The sequence below is a fragment of the Vicia villosa genome, linkage group LG2 (assembly GCF_029867415.1).
Source record: "Vicia villosa cultivar HV-30 ecotype Madison, WI linkage group LG2, Vvil1.0, whole genome shotgun sequence".
NCBI lineage: Eukaryota > Viridiplantae > Streptophyta > Magnoliopsida > Fabales > Fabaceae > Vicia > Vicia villosa.
The window spans coordinates 183630396-183648961 of record NC_081181.1 but is presented as its reverse complement, the minus strand read 5'-3'; the positions used below and the strand labels follow the sequence as shown (position 1 = coordinate 183648961).

At 31.4% G+C, this 18566-nt stretch overlaps 2 long non-coding RNA genes across 32 annotated transcripts; one reads left to right on the top strand and one right to left on the bottom strand.

Annotated features, from left to right (window-relative positions):
- Nucleotides 1–3847: 3847 nt before the first annotated feature.
- Nucleotides 3848–7154, bottom strand: LOC131653208 (uncharacterized). 9 transcript variants are annotated; one of them, XR_009299032.1, is made up of 5 exons: nucleotides 5879–7154; nucleotides 5726–5787; nucleotides 5416–5641; nucleotides 5188–5256; nucleotides 3848–4463 (listed from the first exon to the last, which is right to left on the bottom strand). It is a non-coding gene; the product is annotated as an uncharacterized LOC131653208 (long non-coding RNA). The 9 variants fall into 9 exon arrangements; XR_009299028.1 differs by having other exon boundaries at nucleotides 3848–4306; nucleotides 4381–5641; XR_009299033.1 differs by having other exon boundaries at nucleotides 3848–4296; nucleotides 4381–5641.
- A 2692-nt stretch (nucleotides 7155–9846) lies between these two features.
- On the top strand, nucleotides 9847–16827 carry LOC131653206 (uncharacterized). 23 transcript variants are annotated; one of them, XR_009299012.1, is made up of 10 exons: nucleotides 9848–10205; nucleotides 10430–10803; nucleotides 10895–11108; nucleotides 11186–11691; nucleotides 11875–11925; nucleotides 12021–12495; nucleotides 12645–13044; nucleotides 13202–13692; nucleotides 15077–15296; nucleotides 15646–16827. It is a non-coding gene; the product is annotated as an uncharacterized LOC131653206 (long non-coding RNA). The 23 variants fall into 23 exon arrangements; XR_009299020.1 differs by lacking the exons at nucleotides 15077–15296; nucleotides 15646–16827 and having other exon boundaries at nucleotides 9854–10205; nucleotides 11186–11325; nucleotides 11395–11453; nucleotides 11610–11691; nucleotides 13202–13818; XR_009299019.1 differs by lacking the exons at nucleotides 15077–15296; nucleotides 15646–16827 and having other exon boundaries at nucleotides 9854–10205; nucleotides 12021–12113; nucleotides 12190–12288; nucleotides 12394–12495; nucleotides 13202–13818.
- The last annotated feature ends 1739 nt before the right edge of the window (nucleotides 16828–18566 follow it).

Here is an 18566-nt window from a genome sequence, read left to right as displayed (position 1 = left end):
TATACCATAGATATGCTATAATTCAGTAGAACATAATAGAAATATTTTTGGTGACTGAATATATTGTTTTGTTTGGATAAATTTCTATAGGTGGATTTGTCACAGCACATGCAGCTGCTCGATTAGTTAAATTATTTATATAAATATTTAATTTAAATCTTTTTTTATAAATATTTTGAAGTTGTAAAAAAGACTTGAAGCACCTATTCAATAGAGACAAGATAGAATTTTTTTCATCAATATATGAAATTTCCATTTTAGTGCATATGATAGAGAAGTTATTAAGTGTAGAGGAGTTGAGGCAGAATTGTGTAATATAGGTGTTACTGTTATCGATAAAAAATTTGTGTGAACTATTTTTTACTGGATAATATGTCAATTATATTAATTTGTTTCCTTCATGAATGATGATCAGGTGTTGTGGCCTAAATATGGTTGGCAACTGGTTGGTTTAACTGATTTGATTACAGCTGCTGCTGTTAAAAAAGCTTACAGGAAAACTATTTTGTGCATTCATCCTGATAAAGTGCAGCAGAAAGGTGCCACTCTTCAGCAGAAAGGAATGCCATTGCCATTGATGGGATCACCCTATGGACCTCTTGGCATGCTTCCGCCTATGTAGAATCTTGCCCATGGTATGTTTCCCAGTCCTCCAATGTCCCTAGGAGTCTTCATGTCACCATTTAACCCGGCTGTTTGGCCTGGACTATCCTAAGCTTAGGGAGCTTACACAAAAAAAGGATGATATTGTGGAAAAATCTGCATCCACTCCCATGTATTACAAGTGTAATCCAAAAGAGTTTGAACTAGCTCCAGAGTTCTTTAGGATCAAGTTTGATGTCATTCTTGTGGATCCCCCATGGGAGGAGCATGCGCATCGAGCCCTTGGTGTTGCTGAACACACGGAGTGCTGGACATTTGAAGAAATAATTAATCTCAAGATTGAGGTAAGCTATTATTATATTTTCATAACATTTTATTTTCTTAGTCTTATTGTATTTTGAATTAGATTAGATATGTTATTTGTTCTGTTAATTTCTTAAGGCTATAGCAGATACTCCTTTCATCTTCCTTTGGGTTGGTGACGGTGTAGACCTTGAACAAGGCCGTCAATGTCTAAAAAAGGTACACAATCTGCTGCAATTGTTAATGGCATTTGACTTTAATAATCGGTTATGATTCATATATCCTATTTATTATTTCTACTGATTCATCTCTATACATTTTGTTTTTCTTAACCGGGATTAGGACTGCGTTTCTACATCGAGGATTTCGTATGTGTGAAGATATATGTTGGATGAAGACAAATAAAAGTACTGCAACTCCAGGGCTGCGGCATGATTCACATACTTTATTTCAACATTCGTTAGTTTAAATTTATTTTTTATAGTTGTACACCCACAGGTTCCAACTTCATTTCATCATTTGAGATTTTTGTTTTGATGTCAAATATAGTAGTATTTCCTAAACTGTTTGATTTTGTTGTGGTCAAGGAACACTGCTTGATGGGCATTAAAGGAACAGTTCGTCGAAGTACTGATGGGCATATTATTCATGCCAACATTGACACGAATGTAATTATTGCCAAAGAACCTCCTTATGATGGGTGACATGTTAGACTTTTTTCTATAGTTAGGTTTACATTACATAATCATATATTTAGCTGATAGTTCTTTAAATTGTCATTTTAAATCGGGCATCATTTGAACAAAGTGGTAAACAAGCGGCAAAAACATATATGTCAATTTGGAACCGGTGTGGAAAAGTTTCTGTATACCGTGAATTATTTGGTCAAACATACCGAGAATGCAAAAAGTTTGCCGAAAGGGAAAATTTTCATATCAAGTCAATCACAAAACATCTTTTAAAAGGTTCTGATTTTTAAAAATTTCCTTGAGACATACTTCTAGATATAGAAGACACAATATTGAAAAAATTGTAGATGCAACACAAAGGTTTTCAAATAGTCTCAAAATTGGTGAAGGAGCGTGTCCTGAATTTGGTTGTATAGTGTATGGGTACATTGCTAATGGAAGTTTGGTTGATTGGTTCTTCAGGAGAGGAAATGCAGTTGATAATTCAAATGAATTGTTGGTGTGAGTGAGCCATAAGATGTAACTTTCTATATAGGCACCTCCTATATGATGTAATTTTCTATAATTTATGAACGTATATGATGTAATTTTCCACAAAATTTTAAGGTACAATACACATCATTTTGTAAACAAAAGATGCATGTTTTGCTCTTATTTTGATTTTTTTCATAATAACTCAATATATAAATTTTATAGGATCAAAATATATTTAATAGATAATTATATTTGATATCATTTGCAACTTAGGTTCATAAACAATCTAAGCTTTACTAATGAAAATCATATTTTTATTTTGGATTCAATTTTTTTCCCTTTAAAATAAATGTCATCTTATACCAATGCGCGTACCGTACTAGAACCCGTGCGTATGCACGGGTTTGTTACTAGTTTAAATTTATAAGAAAAAACTATTTTAGATTTATCTATAATTTATAATTTAAAATAAAAAAGTTTTAATTATTAATATATATAAATTTAAAATATTTTTTAAAATTTAAAATAAAAATAATTTAAAAACAACACATTTTCTCGTGTTCGAATTCATACATTATTTTAAATATATTTACTTGTAGTTACTATAATTGTGGAAAATAAGTTATTAATATAAAATATTTTATTAATTAATAAAATAGTTAAAATGTTAATGGGACAATTTTATACAAGTATTTAAAAAAAAAAATTGTGTTTTACATAAAAATAATGTTGGCCAAATATATAAATATTTTTCACTATGTGTTTGTGGATAGTATAAAAAGTATAGTGTTTACAGTGTAAAAAGTATAGTGCGTACTTATAAGACTATGGGTGCGTTTGATTTGCTAAAAACCGAGGTATTGGACAGGACAACTTTTTTTATACTCTGTTTGATGCAGAAACTAATCATGGTACTAGACAAAAAATATGGCAAGGTACTCGACAAAATCATAATTTCTTGTCCCCCACTAAACCATGGGACAACTTTTTGTCCCAAGCACTAATTATCAACAAAATATCAAAAAGTTAATTTTTATTCTCTTTCTTATTATTTAATATTTTAATTCATAAATATAATATTAATATGTTATATATCAAAAAAATGTTATAATAAAAATTATACTATTTTTATTCGGTTCATTGACATATCAAATAAAGTAGAGAAAAAAAATCTCAATTTATTATTTTTCTTCTCTTCTCATTATTTAATATTTTGATTCAAAAATATTAATAAAAAAATATTATATAAGAAATTATATTATTTTGTCTGCTGCATAAATATATTAAACAAAGTAGAGTAAAAAAATTATTTCTTCATCTTTTTTCCTCCTTATTATTTAATATTTTGATTCATAAATATTATATTTTATATATCAATAAATAATATTATATTAAAAATTGTATTATTTTGTCTGATGCATGGACATATCAAGCAAAATCCAGAAAATAGTTGTCCAGTCCAATAACCATCAAACACAGTACAATACAAAAAGTTGTTTTGTACTGTTCTGTACTGTCTAGTACTGTTCTGTCCAGTACTTCATAATTTACAAATCAAACGCACCCATAGTGATTAATGTAGTTATTAACGTCCAAATTTAATAAACTATTAATTGTGAATGTACTCTCAAAGTGATGTAGGTAGTATTTTTGTGCATTATGTTTTGTTTCTATGGTCGAGGTAACTCATTAGTCCAATTATTATATCATTTCTCTCGCTAAACAATACTAATGAAATGAATTATTAATATTAAGGTGTATTATAAGCTATCTGAATGTCTTGTAAGATTAGATACATTATATGAATAGAATTATATACAAAGCAGGCGCGGGCACATGTTGCTATGAAACAAAAAAACCAGCCTGATATCAAACACAACAAATCAAAGAAAAATCTAGAAACAACTCTCTAACATCAGCTCTAACTAATTAAAAAAGGTTTAACCAATAACAATTTCTCAGTGTAACACAACGTGAAAAAAGGTTTAACACAATTAGAACAACACATCAAATAAGGTTTAACAAAACTAGATCATTTTGTTTTGAAATGTTTTAACTTGGTGGCTGATTCTTTAGGAGTTAGGAAGTCAGTTGCATATAGGTCTTCAAGTCCAATTGAAATTCCATCCCTCTTAGCAGGAGTATTAATTGAACTGACCTGTAGATTCGATTTTTGCTAGCATGGCACAATTGGTTGGGAAGAGATAAAATAAACAAAGATGTAAACCTGTAGACAACTGCTTTAATCATTTTATAGCACATAATTCATGGCCAAAATGTGGCTAAAAGAGAAAAGAAATGTATTCCTCACACAAAAATATACATGAACATCCGCATAAATGCCGAGCATCCAAAGACATGCCATGATACCTCATTGATTTCTCATGACCAGACCTGCAAAGTTATACCAGTTCAACGTAGGAACATCAAGGTGCACATAAACTGATCATCACAAAGCCAGATGCCAAAACTTGCATAACCCACAAAAACCAGCACAAATGATCATTTTTCAACATGACCTACCATAGTGCCATTCAACCATAACATAAGCAACCACATACAACTAACATCATCATCATGCCAACATTCAATATCAGATTTCATACAGTCATACATACACTTTCAAAATACGATTCACACATATACGAAACCAAACAAACAAACAAACAAATTTCATCCAAACAAACAACTAACAGTTTCCTCATCATTAAGTGAAAATGAAACCAAGCTACAAACTAACAATTAACATATCCAAAACCATATAATAAAAATCTCTAACTAACCAACCTAAGTTCTAGCATTAACACCTCACAAACTTCCTCCAAAACTAATTCAGTTCAGTCCAGATTCACAATGGAATTCAAATCAAAAAAGCCAACCAAATGAAACTCATACTCATCTGCTTTTCATATTCAGGTTCCTCAACGATACCCGTGATCGCAATATTGTAAAATTGTCATACCTATGCATTTAGCAAAGATAACGCGTGGAAGATATCCATCTATGGGAGCAGTAAACTTCTCAAACTCTTTCTCAACTTAACTCTAATACTACCTATAACTAAATATATTCAAATCAAGTACCATTTTAGTAAAGCATAAGACCATTTTGTCATTACCGTATTGCCCCAAGAATCAAAATTTTGCATATAATGGAGAACCTGAGTGAAGAAGGAACCACCCTTGATCTGCCAAAAGACATTAAAGAAAACATGAAGAAATTAGCCAAATGAGTTATATATAAGACTAGCTACTTGTTTAGAACCAAATTTAGTTTTACTATATCACAATAGCACATTGATTTTGTTAAAATCTCAATAGTACACTGCAAATAAATAGTTTTGAACCTTCCTGTGAAAATAGTGACAGGGAGAACAGAAACCATTGATGACAGCTAAAGTCAATCGCTGGAAAGATGCATCCTAATACTTTGAATATGAAATGATTCATGATTCATATAACAATAACTTATAGCAGATGAAGAGTCACTTGTTAAACTCGGAATGACCACAACAATGGGAGTAGATTCGTCGTCTTTCGTAACACCATCCACATGGACATCACTGTCAGAAACTGTAACATGGTCATATACAAAATTCTAAAAGGTCAACCATGTAAAATAAATAGATCATGTCAACATTCAATATATGTATATACCGTCAGAGTACGTAATCCAGTCCAGGGCAATAGTTCCATCGTCAGAAGTAATAAAAAATTATCTGAAATTGAATGAACAAAGGATATAGTTAGTTTCATGAAACCAAACTGATTAATTAATTAGTTTATAAATAAGAAAGGAATTATTGTGACCTTTTGTACTTGAAAGACGGAGGATTTCCGAAGAAGTTGAGGAAAATAGTTTGAAGATGAGTACGGGAGACCCAAGGTGTGACGGAATATCAGATTATGGGGGGAAAACCTGCAATATTGAATGCTATGTGGTGCTGTTATAGCAGATTACGGCAGAAAAACCTGCAATATCGGTTGATATTTACTATTGCGGCGAGTTCAAAAACCATCACGTATACCCACCTTAGCACCGCCGTTGCGGATATTTGATAACACTAAAACAGGGCCAAGAGTAAAGGATACAAATATACAAATACGCATCAAATTATGACAAACCAAGCCAAACCCATAATTCCAACTAAAATAACAAAAAAAAAAAACATACTTCATTTCATACAAACAATTGCAGTAACAAATCTTAAACCAATCACCACATCAATCAATAATGAAATAAAATGGCATATTAAAAAAAAATCACAAACAATAAAAAACACACAAACAAAAAAACAAAGAGAAATGAAATAGTTACTTTTATAAACAGTTTGTTTGGCATTATTAACAACAAGTTCAAGAAGATCATGGTTAATAGACGCCAATCCCTAAGGATCCTTCAACTTCCTCTCCAAAAACTTAGTCAAAGTTGCTGCTTTATTCGTCGCAACAGGTCCACCGGGATAAGCCAATATGTCCCATGAATAAAAAATTCAAATCAGAACCACTAAAATTAAAGGGGCTAGAAAGGAAACTATGAATTCAAAATAAAATTTTTAAACCAATGGATTTTGATAGTTCTGAATTGTAAAATTGAAGGAGAAACCGTAAGAAAAAAAGAGAAGAAAGAAGAACCTAGGTTTGGGTTTATTGGAGTGAGGAAGGGTGGGAAGAGGGGCGAATTTGCTTCCGCGATGTGCGCGTCTTTCGTCTTCTGTGAGAGATTCGATTTCTTTCGCCATTTTCGAATTTTAAGATTTTTTTTCGTTGGTTTTCTTTTTTTTTATTTTTTTCCGTAGGAGGAGTTTGTAGGTGTCGGAAGAAGAGGGTGGAATGAGTTGGAGGTTGGAGCAGTTGCAATTCATGGAATTTGTCAGTGGATTTGAGTGAGAGAGCATGGAAAATGAAAATGAATTGTGAAGAAGAGGAGAAGACCGAAGAGAGAGAAGATGGGAGAAGAAGAGATGGCAGAAGATAGAAAGGGATGGGAAAAGAGGAGGCGTTTGGTATAGTATCGTGAAAGATTATAGAAAAACTAATAAATTTTGGCTGCTATTGTGCGTGGAAACTAAAAAAATTGGGAAAGGGCTCATGTATCCGAATGGACAATCAGATGAAAAAGTTGGTAAGTGGAAATTAAAGAAATAGAAATAATAATAATAATAATAATAATAATAATAATAATAATAATAATAATAATAAGAGAAATGCTAAGAACTCTCTCTTTTCAACACTCTCTCAAACACTCACTCTCTTATTGGTTGAAACATGTGTGAGTCCTACCACTTTACGTGGGACCTATTTTCAAAGTGAGGGACCCACACATGTTTCAACCAATAAGAAAGTGGGTGTTTGAGAGAGTGTTGAAAAGAGACTGTTGCTAGCACTCCTCTAATAATAATAATAACAAAAATAGAAAGAATTACTTAAAATGAAAACTTTGAAAATAGCATGGCACCTAAAACGATGACACTTGGCTGACTTGCCAAAGTTCTCATCTAACTTTTTTTATTATGAATGATTTTGATTTCTATATTATTATTTTTAAATTTAATCTCTCTAGATTTTTAGTTCTTTTATTTCATTTTTTAATTTTAGTTATAGTTCTTCATCTTATTTGAATGTCGTTTTTTTTACTTTGATGTGACCGCTCAATTGATGTTGTAAAATATTTGAGAAACTCTAACCACACCTCATAGATAAGAAATTAACTTGTCATTCTCTTTTTTATACTTGTCATCCTCCAATTTTACATTATATCCAAAATGCCTCTGATATTATTTATTTAAAATTTTTATTTTTTTTAGAAAAAAATTACTGTTGCCAAAATCATCAAAAAGTAAATTTCTGGTACCGCAGAGCAAATTTTCGGTACCTCTTTTTGGTCGATAACGGATTTTTTTTTTTTTTACAAAATTTTGATATCCATTTACTGGAATTTTCAAAATTTATGGTGCAATTTAAAAAGTTAAGTCTCAATATTACCGAAAATTTCAAATTTCTGATACTTCTCTTTTCTACATAACGTAAATTTGAAAAATCTTAAATCAAATATGATATGATATGTTCTTTCCTAATTTGTTCGAATTTTATTGGAATATAAATCTTAAATCAAACATTGGTGTCTTTTCCTTTAAATCATAGAGTTATACTTCATGAGCAACTTTGATTAGGTGAAACTTTTCTATGTTATGTCAGACTCCAAATTGCGATCGAGCACTTAGTATTGAATAATAAATTTGTCTTCACTCACAAATCAATTTGTGACTAAAACATTATAAAATTGTATATTTATTTAATATATTTAGCATAAATTGACAACAAATGGCAATTAACGCGTATGAGTCGATATCACTATCACACACCAAATTGACAATTAACATATTCAAAGTCAAATATCTACCTAAAGAAAACAATGAATCATTTTTGGTCTCATATGGAACAAAGCAATTACCATTTTTGCAAGCAGATTACAAAGTCTTAGCGCGTGTTTGGTTATGCGGTGAATAAAATTGATTTCGAGTAAATTGATTATGTAAAATTGATTCTGGATAAAAGTGAGTTAAAGGTAAAGTGATTTATGTTTGGAGAATTTTTTGCAAAAGTGAGTTGAACAATAAATTCTAGTGTAAAAATCACGTTTGATCAAAAGCTACAAATCCTAGCTTCAAGTAGAATCAATTTTGGAAAGCATAATCAATTCTGCTCGAGATCAACCAAACACGTCAAAATCAATTCTAGACGTCCATAATCAATTCTAGATGCCTCAAACGTGAAACCAAACATAGGCTTAGTGGGCCTAATTGATATTGACCTAATGAGTCATGATGGGTAAAATAAAGCACTAGAGTTGGTCAAAGTGTGAAGAACCATACAAAAAAAATTACCTAACCCTACTTGCCATGCTAAGTAATCAAATCCTTTTTCACATCTTTTCCAAGATGCTTACTAGTTAAATACTTTATCCTAATCCTTCATTCTAGTTCTTTATCATTAGTCACATGTCATTACAAAATAGTAGGTTATGGTTTTGACAATTTACTTCAAGAAACACATATTTTATTTTCATGAACTAATAAATAAATTAGCATTTTTGAATGTCATTTGCTTTGAAATATGAATTAAAAAAATACAATTTATATTGTTTTAAATGTTTAAATATAATCCCTCCATTTTTATTTGTAAATTTTAAACTTTTTTTTTATTTAATAATTAATGTATCTAACCTATATATAGTCTAAATACATTATTTATTCAATGAACGTAAAAAGTCAAAATTTACTTATAAATAGGAATTGGGGGAGTGTGTACTTTTTATGATATAGTAAATTTTTTTAATAATTCAAATATTAATTAAGAAAAAAATGTTCATGGAGGATTTTAAAAATAATAATTAATACAAAATGTATGTTTTAAATGTTTAACGTATATTATAATGTAAATCAAAATAAAAAATCTTTAGAAATTAAGATATAAAATCCCTCGATAAAAATACCACATGATCCATCAAAGAAATTATTTTACGCATTTTTATCTTTTAGTGTTAATGTCTTTATCTTTTATTTTTAAGAATTTCTAGTTTAGTAGTTCAAACTCAAAAATAGTTTAACACTCTTGAGACTAGTTAAGCAACTCATATATAAGAAACAAATTTTTCCAATAATATAACCGTTTGAAGAAAAGAGAATCATCTACAATATAAGAAAGTTAACTGCTCTGGAAAATACCGATTTGCCCTCCTGCTTCCATGTTGTTCCACGTGGACAACTTACTTGCAAAGCTTCCCAATCTACCTCATGGAATTACGTTTCTCTCTCATTTTTTCTCTTTCACGTTTCTCTTTCTCTCTCACTTTTTCTCTTTTTCTCTTTTTCTCTCTTTTTCTCTTTCTCTCTACCGAAGGCGGGGTTGTTCTTCCTCTTCCTCAATCTTCTCCATAAAACTTCTTCCTCTTTCTATCTCTCTTCCCTCTATTTGTTATTCTCTTTCTCTATCGTTGAGATGAAACTCTGATATCTGATTATGTAACGATGCACAAAATTAGGGTTTCAAAAATCTTATTTAGCCTAAAAGAAGAAATACGAAATCAGGACTTTGGAGAAAGCACCGGTATCCTTTTTGTATTCTACGTACCATGGTGAGTCTCGATTTCGATTCCGTAACTTATGTGAAAGAACAATCAAAGCATTCATCGAAACAATAGGCTATGGTGATACTGAATACTGAAAAATTGTTTATTTGTGATTCATTTTTATAAAAACTGAATGTTTGTTTATTTGCTGTTATTGTTGTTGTTTTTGTCATTTTAAGAAGATTGAATCTAATATGAAGTTTTTAATTTTTGATTTTTTTTCTCTGCAGATGTGAGAGTGATGGAGTTTGCATATGGTGAACAATATCCGTTTTTTGAGAACTGTGTCTTGAATGCTTATATATGCAGAAAAATTAGGGTTTAATATTTGTTAACAGGCCTTTCTGCAATCATCCTCTCTCTCTCTCTATTCTTAAAACACGTGCTCATTTTATGTTGTTTTCTCGAGTATTTTCTTTGACTCATTTCGGTTTTTTGAACTGATACGGATTCTATTTTTTTACTGGTGCAGGTCCGGTTTGAATGTGTATTTGGACTCATAAGCTCGGTTTGGACTATCTACGTTTTTTCGGTGTAGATTCATACTTATTCTGTTTTATTGAAAAACCTTTTATCATCTAGAAATTGGAGGAAGTATTTAGAGGTAATTGCTATCTCACTCTTTCTTTATGTCTCATTTGTGTGCACTTAATTAAGATTTAATATAATAATGATACATGTTGAATTTAACGTAGAGCGCTTCAAAGGATAGTGCAGGCAGAGAGTTTTTAGGGAGTGGAGTTTGACTGAGATATCTGTGGAGTGAGAGAGGACTAAGGTTCGAGAGAAATCAGGGATTGGAGGTGGACTTAGAAGTTGAGGGAATCGTGGGATTGAGGTGGCTCAAAGTCCCTATTTTCCAGGCTTTTCAAATATGAATCATGAGGCTGTGATTCAAATCTTACTAATGTACGTTTTTTTGTTTTCAATTGGTTCTCGATGTCAACACAAAAGGTTGATCTCAATTGATTTTTTTTGACTTGCAGGATAACATATTGTGTAAAAAAATGAGGAAGATGATGATGAAATAGGGTTTCATGAATGTTAGTGTTGTATCAGGTTTACTCAGTTGCTATGATTCCAAGAGTACATTTGAGGAAAGAGAGGAGATAGGGCAGCATCGAAGGTAATCGTTTCCCCTTCTATCAATCTAAATGATCGTCGATTAGTTGTATAACTTAATCTGAATTTTTAGGGCGAAATATGTTGAATGGGAGGAAGAATGTCGCCAATTATTTCCGCTTGTGGGAAGTGGTAGATTTATCACACCACCTGTAGTTACTAACGATGGTCAACCGATTGAATATCCAATTGTTCTGTTAGAAAATAATCCATAAAATGGAGTAATTATATGGTTTAGTTTATGCCTTTTGATGTTTAGGGTTCAGTTTATTCTTTTTAATTATATAGGTTTGGATGAAGAATAGTTGAAGGTGTTAACTTTCCATAGGATGGGTGCGCGTATCAACCGATGGTTTGGTGATATTTACTGGTAAGAGCATTTTATGGAATTTTAATTGGTCTATCTATTGGTTGAAACTGACAGTGATAATGTTGTCAGCTTTGTTTGTGTGATTCACTGTTAAGGAAAAGGTTGTGATTATTCCAATTATTCTAGGCATGATAGTTCTCATTGTATCACTATCTCATGGTACATTGTCTAACTATGTTATAGGGGATTGTGGCAGCATGTCTTACGCAATACAGAGCTTACTCCGCCGATGAAGTAATATCCCAAATCATCCTCGTACTTTGAAAGTTTAAACGGTTGTTTGAACCCTCAGAGATGATTTTTGATTTACTTTGTTCCTTCTACTTCAGGTGATGGCATTGCTTCAGCAGGGAAATCGTAATAGAACTACGGAACCAACTCGTGCAAATGAAACAACTTCACGTTCTCATGTTGTTTTGCAGGTACACTTTTGAAGGTTGTTTATGGAAAAAATGCAAAAACCCTTCTATGTTGTGATTGTAACGTATGCTTAATTAGAGGTTAAAAATCATAAACAAATGGAGGATAGCAGCAAACCCAATTCCCGTCGGAAGGGTCTCCGACCAAAATCATCGAAGGGTCTTTGAACCGGCTGAAGTTAGTCTGTTTGTAATTATATAAAACAAATACTGAGGCTGAACTTAGGTTACTGAGCTCTATCAAATGTATAACCACTAAATCATGTTATATTATGTTATTTAGGTTATTAGGTCTTATCACGGCCATCTTAGTGGTGTTTATTGCTTGGCTATTTATCCCACAATTGACATTTTGCTGACTGGGGGACGTGATTCTGTCTGCCGGGTATGGACATTGTTGATATAGTTACTTGATAATATATTTAGATTTAGGTGGAAGCAATGTTTTCTGCTCATTCATTCCATTATTTACTTAAATATATTATAAAGGAAGTAGAATGTGATCATTATACTTTGATGATGCTAAATTTTCAGGTCTGGGACATATGTAATAAAATGTAGATTCACGCTCTTTCAGGTCATGAGAACACCGTCTGCTATGTGTTCATGCGGCCAATGGTATGTAGATTCTTCTGTTGTCTATATTTTTTATTTTGACAATCATAATGTTGTACGGTCAGTAGTCTACATGTCCCCAGTTCTGTCCTCTGACATGCCGATATCAGTAACACTGGCATGTAGGTTATCTTCTGACTGGCTTAGTTCCACTACAAGCTCTTTGATATGATAGATGTGTGCACATACTTTAGCATTCAAGTTCAGCTTTGAGATATGTCCTAATATAGTTTTATACTTTTAAACCTTCATTTTTCCCTACTCTGGCTTGGGTTTATTTGCAAAAAGGCGACTAAAAAACAGCGGACGAACATTATAGGTAAGCATTTTGTTAGATGGAATCAAATGCATTTTCTGATTTTTGTTTTCCTTTATCGACAACTAAATATTAGTCATACTGTCATTACTTTTTTTTTTAAAAAATTATAATTGAAATTGTTGAACTAATTGTTTCCTTAATCTTTTGCTATTCACAGCTCTCAGAAGTATTAAGCATGCATTCAATCCTGATCATCATCGTGAAGGTAGTGTGTATGTTTTTTTAATTTTATGCTACTAATGGATGAAATTGTATGTGAACTTTCGTGTTTCAGTTTACCGATTTAAGGCATGTCTGAGCTTGCCCTCCACGTGTTTGATGAAAAGCAAGAATGACGCAGTGGTTTTCGTTGCTGCGTTTCATGGTCTGAGGATTGAAAGGCCCGGTCAGGATCTCTAAAATTTATGTGAAGCTTGAGAGAAGCAGAGCACAGGCTGATCCCGGTATTCAAATTGTGAGAAGTCAGGAAATAGATGAAAATTAGAGGTTGAATTAAAATTAGATTCCAAACATTTAAAGAATGCGACACGTCGGTTGAATTAAAACATGCTGCAGAGAGAGAATGATCATTCAAACTGGAAGAAGACACGAGTCACAATACCATCGGCGACAAGGAAAGCGAAGAAATTTTCTATTGGCTTCTTAAAGGTGAATAATATCCAACGAGTCTTTCTCTAAGCATTTTAGGTAATTCTTATATAGTGAAAAGACCCATCTTTATGTTTATATGTAATGCTTCGATTTAGTTATATCATTGTTGATTTTCTTTCTCTAGGCCGACAGTTCTTCTATTTTCTGAACATATATTTCCCTGTTACAGTTATATATTTCCATTGGTTGGTAGAGAGATTTTTGACTTGAATTCTCCAGTTTTCTGTTTGATGTTTGTTTATGTTTATGCATAATTGTTTGCAAGACCACCATATAACACAATTAATCTACCTTGCTATTTGGTCTACATTCATAGATTCTGATCAAGATGCAACAAAAGCCTTATTAACATATATTGATGTTTGAAGTTTGTTATTTTGTGTTATCACTGCCACTGTCAGGAACAGACAATAGAATTTTCCTCACAAGCTTCAAAGTCAGAGGAGTTGCTCTGAATTTGACTGCATCATCTCAATGCAAGTTATTTAAATTCTCTTCTTCTACTTATGATATTGTGTTCTATTGATTTTGATTTTGCTTCTCCTTTGTCATGTTAAGGTTTCACAAAACTGGGTTGATGGGTTGAGGACAACAACCTCGCCCACATCCGGTTTATTATGACAACTCTCTTATGTCCCTCATTTGTAAGATGCACATACAAAATAACATTTTCACTTATACAATGGCTCCTATTCAAAGTAAAAACAAACTATAGTGCAAAAAAAAGGTTTCAAATATGTCGTCATTCAATCTAAATCAAAATGAAAAGAGAATTTGAGATACCAATTGAATTTTTCTTCTATACTGTCCATATTTAGATTGATGGCGAGTATCTGCTATTTCTAAGTGAATGAAGGTGGAGATAATTGCAGAACATCCTTATTTTTAGTTTGTCGGTGTTTCACTATTTTTATTTCTTTCTTCAATATTTGAAACAAGGAAACAAAAGAGATTTAGAAGAAGAGAAATTATGAGAAATTGACTCCTGGAGTGTTTGTTGGTGGTGCAATGTTATCTCTTGCAAGTGTTGTGTTTGGAATTATCTATTCGAGACCCGGTATTCGTCCACGAAGACACGTACATCAGAAGAGAGTTCACATGATTGACGAACGAGTCAGGTGTCTGTCATTAAAAGCTCGGGGTTGTGTTACTTGGTTTTTAAAGCTTGAATTTGGTACTGAAAGTTGTGCCAGGTTTCCCAAAAAGATGTTATAAGGTTATGTTGCATGAAATGTTGAAATAGATGTTATAAGGGGAAGAAGTGCAGTTGATTAACAAGTTAGCATATAATAGGCTAGCATTATTTCATATGCAAGTTTTAAACTAATTGTCCTATCTTACCATTCAATATTAAGAGATTTTAACATTGTTTTTTCAACAGCCTACTACTTACTATTTTTTAGAGCTGAAAAATGGAATAGGATCCACCATATCTTTACACGATGATGATGGAGTTGTAACTTGCAAAATGAAGGGAAAAGGATCACTATTACGTTGAATTTGTAGTGTAAAGAATTATTAGAAAGGGGAAAGAATGATGTATGGTCGTGTACGTGAGAGTGAGTACAATGATCGTACATGAGAGTGCGTCTATAGCACAGGTATATATTGTGTACACATCTCTTTCAATAACATCTTATTGGAGTTCTTGAGTCCTGAAATAAGTTGGACGTCATTGGTACAGGAAATATGGACATACTTACTTCCACATGAATACTCTTGCTACAAATATAATATGAAAATAATGTTTCTTTTATGGATTTTTTTAACTGCCAATGAGGTTTTTAACTATGTTGCATTCATTTTTAACATGGTATTCTGTCATTGAGATTTTTAACTATGTATAAGATATTCTGTCATTGAAATTCTATTATATTATGAAGTTCATATAAGCTCTGCATAAGCTGTTTTTGGAAGCAATTATGGGGGCTTAGGATCATATTTCCGCAGGTTTGGAAGTTTGCTCACATGTGAATCTTTTCATGCAAATGTACATGCTGGAAATCCGTGGCTTCTATGTGATGGCCGTATTGAATTTCTTGACTTTGGTATGCTTTTTCTGTGAGAATCAATGAAATTAGAAATATCTAAATATGTCTTAAGGGATAGTTGTTCATGACATACATAACATTTTGATGAATTGATGTTTATAGGATTAACTGTTAGCCTATAAGTTATTTTGTATAATATTTTACTAAGGTATTCTTACTGATCCTACGCGTTATATTTTAATGGTCCATTAATAGTTAGTTTTCTAATTAGCATTTTATTAGGGATTCAGTTACTACTGTAACCATTATATAATGATATGATTCATTTCATTCTATAATTTTGTTTTTCATATTTATATTTTTACTACAATTTTGTTTTTCTTAACTTATATATTTATCTTTAACTACTTTTCATATTTTTCATTTCTTACAATTTAATTTAAATGTTTTCTATTTTAAGTATCTCAATATGAGAAAATATATATGTCTCTTATAAATTAATTTAGGTGGACAATTATATTCAGACAGAGGGAATATAATATTAATTGGAAAGAGTTATTTTTAAATTAATAAATATATTTTAATATATTTTTTAATAAATGGGAACAATTTTTTTAAATCCAAATATAAATTAAAATATGTTTTTTAATAAACTCTTTCGGTTAAATAATTTAATATTTCTTTTTTACATTCTTATTATATTGATTATTAACGGGACATGAAGTTATTGATCAAAATATTGATTATTAACGGGATATGAAGTTACTAATCAAAATATTTTTTATTAATTCTATCTTGAATTATTATTTTTTCATGGATAACCAGACATTCTTTATTAAAAAATATATATCTGAAACAAATGCGTGTCACGTATCAGAACCCGTGCGAACGCACGGGTTTGTTACTAGTTATTGAGAGTTATTAGTCGATCTCTCACATGACTTTCAAGTTAAAAATCAATTTGGCACATTTAATGAGACGTTACAATCAAAACTGCTAAAAAGTCTAGTTTTCCAATGTTATTAGGAAAAAAATTATATGCAATATGAATACACCACTTCACTAACATCAAAGAGGTCAAACCCACAAAGACCTAATGAACCTCCACAAGCGTTGGGAATACCAACATATCCTGATCCTCTAAATGCTTCTATATTAACACGCGTTGATTCATCTGAAGCAACACTAATAATGAAAAATTCTTTTATAAGACAATAGATGGACATGAGGATACATGACACCGTGTATCAAGTTTGTCAACATTTCAATGATGTTGTTAATCATATAGTTCATATAAAGATTCAGCTATCTAGTGATTTTTTTTGGCTAAATGAGACAATTCAAGTGACAATTTTGTAACTTCCTTAATTTAAGAAATTCAAGATAACTTTGACCACGAAGGCATTGTTACTTAAAATAATTATATTGTTGAAATGGTAGGAACATCACAAGCTCGGTTGGTTCTTATATAACATGTAAATTTTATTTATTTAAACTCTTAACCTAATACTTTCCTCACAACTAATCATGGGGCATACATAATGCCAAACAATATGTTTAACATGGCTAGTCTTCAAATCGCATAGGTACATATGGAAAAATGTTAAGTGAAGGTGTTTGAGAAATTGGCATGTCGCAAGTTTCGCCTTATTATAATACTCTACAGGGAAACAATGTGCCATGTACTGGAGGACAAGTTTTTGGCCTAATAGTTGGAACACGGAGATTAGTTAAGGATTACTCGATTCAACAACAACATGGTCACTACATAATTGTATCTATTAATCTAACAACATATGTGTCAAGATATGATGTAGTTAATCCAACCTTGGTGAGTTCAATCACGTTAAGATCAATTGGTGATTATATTTGAGAATATCAAAGGATTGATAATCCATTTTTCCAACATAATGCGAGAGTGATAACAGGAGCTCCTGTGCGAAACAATTTTGAGATGAAATAGGAAAAACCACTACAACTAATAACACTTTTTATGACAAAAATTATACCTCGAACAATGAAAAAACGAGGGTATAAGTCATGGGAGCGCGCCATGATTTATTATTATTTTTAATAAAAAACTTTAGCACTCGGATATTTAGTAAAACCGAGGTAAGTTAGCAATAAGGGATCTCGCTTCAACACTTAGTTGCTGCATTTTATTTTTTTTTCTCAATTGTTTAATAGGTATTTCTCATTTGGTGCCTTTCCAATGAAGTTTTTTTTTTTATTTGTTCTAACTGAGAGGTAAAATATTTTGCATTAACAATTTCAAAATACTAATTTCAAAATCTTATTTTAATAATTTATTTAATATACTTTAACCCCTCGATGTTATGAAATAAACGACGTGGTATATCTTTTTAATGAATTTCCAGAATATGGCGCTATGAAATTGTTTTTATATTTCATATTTTTAATAATCGATTTTTGTATAAAACTGACATGGCACTTATTTTGCATGAAAACTTCAGAGTACTATTTAGTTTCAAACTTTTCATTTACCTATAACCACCCAAATGTCAGTTCGTCATTTCGCAAAAAACCTAGGCGATTTTCAAGCAGATATTCATCAAAACTCTTCCAAAAGATATTCATCAAATGTCATTTTCGCAAGTAGGTTTTTCTTCAATGAAGCGTTATTTTGTATATTCATCAACATTAGTTTTTCACTGAAATAGTCTCTTTATCATGTTGCACTACAAACGAAATGCGTAAATTAAGGTGGTTATATCCTGAAGATTGTGGCGGTTTCAGCCCCACAATTGATTAAAATGGCATTTTAAAAAACGTCATAAATTCGACTGCCGCTAGGTAAACAACTGCAATCTAAAAATAGACGTCGTACAAACCGCCACTATGTACATGATATAAAATGGC